Below are 5000 nucleotides of genomic sequence, written 5' to 3'. Positions count from 1 at the left end.
GGACCCAACCAGCCGGCCTATACAGCCTATTGTACTCACACTCGGTGCTTTCTTCCGCCATTCTGCTCTGAGGGGTTATTGCCATAAACCAGAGTATAAATTATGGCCATCTTTGATAGTGCCCGGATCGGAGCATCATCATCAGCGCCAGTAGCGCCAGCACCAGAAGGAGAAAGAGAGGATATTGCGGTACCCGTATCAGGCCACAGCTGGCTACAATGGCTCCATTTGTGGGCTGGGAGTGGTTCTTGGAACTGACCGATCCTAGCACGCACGCCAAGCCGGTGAACATTGACCGGTGATTGGGCCCCCGGGTGCCCCCCGGGGGGTCACTGAATTAAGATCGTTAATCGTTGCGTAAATGTTTGTCCATTGTTCTTCCACCCTTGTGATACGTGACTTTGCCGCAGTCGATCCCTATAGGGTCGCACGTGGATCTGACGTGGAGAACTCGACGTCAGGACATTGTTTTAAACGAAACATTCCCAAAAACGATGACGGTTATGAACCACAAGTAGACACTGCGTGAGTATCAGAATTCGTGATTAATCTTCCGTAGTGGCTTGCTTTGATACAAATCGCAAAATGGTTAACGCAAACCTCGTTGACATTGACACAAACGCGCCCTTACTGCCAGACAGTTGGCAGTTGATTGTGTTTGCGGTCACAACACTAGGCGAACGAGGCGAGGCGAGTGTTGATTACATCGCTCGTTCGCCGGCTGATGGATGAACCACGGACGGCACCACCAACGACCGTTCTGTTTCATAGGTTTCACAATGACATCCTGCTGTACCTCGCCGCATCGCAATGGCGTTACTCTAATTCGATATTAATGTATCATTCTTCGTGTAGCTCGGTGTGATAAACGATGGCAAACGATGGTGTCGGTACTGTGACCGCACCTTTCATCGCAGATCCATCAAACGGCATCAAACGACATGTTTTTCCGCACGCCTGTCACAATGCGTCGGGTTTTCCCAGAAAATAGAGTTGGGTTGATATCAAAAACCATTTTACTGCCTATCTCCGTGCGCGCTATGCCATCCGCGACATCCAAGGGGTCTGTTGTAATAGCTTTCGAACCTCCCGCCGGCATAAGGGTTTTATCATCGAGTAACAGCAGTCGACCAGAATGGGCTAAATATGAATGATTACCAGGGCCGCTCATGGCCGGGAAGTTGCTCCCAAAAACTGGCAAGGATTAAGACCCCACCTCCCCCCTCGGGGGAGCTTAATTTCAATTTGATTCCACTTGGAATCCTATCGAGGGAAGCGTGAGATAAAATCGCTATCGCCATTGTGACCTTGGTGTAGTCACACAGACCCGCACAGGGCACACGACGACGATGATTTCCCAGGGATTGCTCAATGCTCGGCGCTCGAGAAGACCAAACTTTCCGTGGCAAAAAGCAAGCCACTGCAAGCAATGGGCAGCGACGGCAAGTGGCCGGAAGCCAGGAGAACCAGCAAAAAATTAGGGAACTTACTTACACCGAACAACAAAAAGAAGTAGAACGTCGAGCGATTTCGATACCGGGTCAATCGGGATTAGCGCAACAACCAAACAACGGGAGCAACGAAAAAAAAAACGCAAGGCGTTCCTTTGACATGCACGTGCGTTTACTGGCATCGCGTTCGCCATACTCGCCGTCCGAGACTTTTCCTCTCTGCTCGCACATCTCCTGCGCAGTTTGGCTTCACGATTTTTATGATTTTGTGGCTCTACCTCGAGGCATCTCGCGCGTCTCGTGTTTGAAAGGCACCCGTAGCGAATCTCCGATGGTTTCGCTTCATTGTTTGCAGCGCTCCAACCGAGAACCGGTGGGCACCGACACACAGTAAACAGGATTGAAGCGAACGTACAATTGAAATAAAAATTATTGCTAAACTTTCCGTTTTCCGTCCGTCTAGCGCAGGTCCCTTGTGTCTGTGGCGTGTCTGTATGTGAGAAAGCTAAAAAAAAACCGGAAGCTTTTCTATCGTGATTCGCGCCCCGCGTTCCCAAGCGCACACCAGAACTTCCATCCTGCCCACCGGAAGAATGCATAAACGAATTTTAGTTGCCTCGTCGCCTTTCTATTCCCCCCCGCTGAGTATTGTTGTGTTTACCGCTCACTGTTCGCGCGATAGGACACGCCAGGAGGACATGAAATGGATACGTCCATCCGGGGAATGGAAGCTGCCCAGCTTTGTGAAAGTGTAACTTTTCCGGCACTCGCCTAGTCACAGCTAGACGTCTCGCTGGTTTATAGAGTGCCGCTCCGAGGCGAGGCGACCAACGGTGCAAGCGGGAAAGTTCGTTTTTTCCTCCCCAACAACATCCCCTTCGTCAGGTCACTGGAAGCTGGCGGACAATTCCTGCAAATATCAATGGTGGGTAAAGAATTTTAATCAAAATTTGATTTGTTCCGCAGCGTCCGAAACCGATTCCGGTGAACTCCCTGGCGCCTTGGCGCGGAATGGCGGTAAATAGCGACTGCTTGATGAAGAAGAATCACATTCCTCTTCGTTTTTCGTATTGGCGATTTTGCTTTCACTTTGAAGCGAAGACGCCCGCCCTTGGTCATCTTGGCCGCTTTGTGGCTTCTGATGGGCACGCTTCAATCGCTCTCGATCTCGGAAAGAACCAATTCGCCGAAGTCGAAGTTCTGGTGTCGAATAGTGTAACCGACTAGCGCTGGCAAAGGCATTTAAACTATCAAAGACATTCCCCCGGCCGAGCACCGAGCACGGGGTAGTCACGATGTCAACCATGTCACAATTAGAGTCCGTCGGAAACCTTCTTCACGTCCTTCTCGGAGGGGTGGAACCGTTTGGCCGGAACACGTGTTAAATTAAAAATATTCCATGTTTTCTGCCCTCTGCCCAAGCTGGCGCACATTGTGCCATCAATATCCGGTGGGGGGCGGCGAGTGACGTTGTCGAATTGAGGTGCCCTTTGATCAGGACCCTAACACCCCCCCCCCCCCCCCCCCCCCTTTGTGGGGAGGGATTCATTTCATTGAGTTGTGCTGCTCATAATTGAGGGGTCGCTTTCTGGGGTGTTCCGTACACCGGAATCGTTCTTTAAAGGTCCCAAGGCCCCTAAATCACACCGCACAAGCTGTTTCCGGGCTTTTGAGGCCAACGGAACAACGGGACGCGTTACATATTTGCATACATCTGCATACAAACCCTGCGCCATCATCGCCATCCGGTGTCCCCCAAAAAACCCGCACACACAGAGACGGGAAGACACTGAACCCAGACACAAAGGGGGGGGGGCTAGACCGACCACCACAGCACCTAGGCCCGGCCAGACGACAAGCGATGCTGTCAGCGACAGATGGTGCTATCAGTCAGGGCCACGGGTCCAGCTTGCGGTGCTGGTGTGGCCAGAGGTGCTACTGTCCTGTGCTTGCAACAACAAAAAGTAAGCACACAGACAGGGGGGGGGGGGGGGGGGGGGGTGCGCTGAACCCAAGAAATGCAAATTTTTGCAACTTTTTCGTCGCTCGTACAATGAGGCCGGCCCCCGAAGTTGAGGTTTGGTTCGACTTTACTAACGCCATGGCACACTACACAACAAACTCACAGTGGCAGCAGTAACAGCAGTAACTAGTGCACTGTTAGTGCAAATGGTGGCAAATGTAAAACTTGAAAGCTAAGGCTTCACCGCTTGGAGGGGGTTAGTTTTTACCGCCCTTCAAGGTGTGGCCAGTGCCAGTTGTCTAAAATACAAACCGTGGCGTAAAAGTGTGTGCCTCGGGCGACTTATTGCTTTCTCGATTTATTTGCTTTGCTTCTTTCCGTGTTCTTCGCTGGTTTATTTATTCTTTAAATTCTCATCCACACCATTCACACCGTCCATGGAGCTATTCGGAGGTGTTCCAGTGTGCTCGAGGTGTTTTGTGATTTTCATTCTTCTTTCTGCCCACCGAGGGGGAAGGACTCGCGCCAGGTCTTAATATTTATTTATTTTCCCAAAGCGCCGCAACAATCGCTCCCAGAGCTTATTGTGCGAAGCCTTTTACACGCCGCCATCCCCGTGTGGCTCCCTTTTTTGAGGGTGGGCGAGTGGATCCAAAACAGGGAACCCCAGTGGTCCACGGTTGGCCGTACACCAAGGGTGCCACGGTGTTTTGTTTTCTCACTCGAATTAACATTATAATGAGTTTGTTTAAACGGAGCTTTCACAGTTCCACCGTGTTTTCCACCGAAGGGAAAATAAAAATATCATCCCCCCTTCCCCCCACCGGCAGGAACACGATACGAGGGGGACAAACCCAAAATGACATGGCGATGGTGGCGTGGTGGCAACGGCTAATTCTCTAGAGTTCTTAACTGCTTTACCGCGCGGTGTTTGGAAAAACGTTTTTGGTGCGGGTGCCGGGAGGAGTAGGTGAACCGTATCGGATCAACTCTGGCGTGCGGGCTCCTGCCTTTGCCTTATCAGACAAACGGGCGCGGCCACGTTCGAGATAGCATGATGGAAATTCTATAAATTGCCATTATCATCATCATCATCATCATCATCATCTGGGGGGAGCAGAGTTGGCTCAACCACAGCAGACTCTGGTCTGGAAAAGAATGCCAAATGTTCCACCAGACCATCATGTTGTTTAACCTTTCCTTCCATCTCGATCTCTCACACATCCTTCAAGCATGGATCGTACGGTGTGGCCGCTGGTTCTTGATCTGTGTTTGCATTCCGGAACATTCGAGGTAATCGTGGTACGGGCACGGGCATAATCCGCTAGTAATCTGCCCCACTTGCGGTATACGCCTCTCCCTCGCATGCTTGGCACAAAAGTTGGCAGCATAAAAGTGACACCAACAATGCGGTGCGGGCACCGGGTGAAGGGCAGAGAACCAAACCGCCATCACCAACCCCTGGGAAACCAAAAGCACCCTGGCATAAAGCTCATTGTGACGCAGTCAGGAAAACTCACAAAATTTTATGCTGATAACATCTGTCCTCGGGTTTTACCCACCCACCGTTCCTTCTCCGGTGCACT

The sequence above is a fragment of the Anopheles aquasalis genome, chromosome 2, assembly GCF_943734665.1.
Source record: "Anopheles aquasalis chromosome 2, idAnoAquaMG_Q_19, whole genome shotgun sequence".
Taxonomy (NCBI): Eukaryota; Metazoa; Arthropoda; class Insecta; order Diptera; family Culicidae; genus Anopheles; species Anopheles aquasalis.
This window is presented reverse-complemented; position numbering follows the sequence as displayed.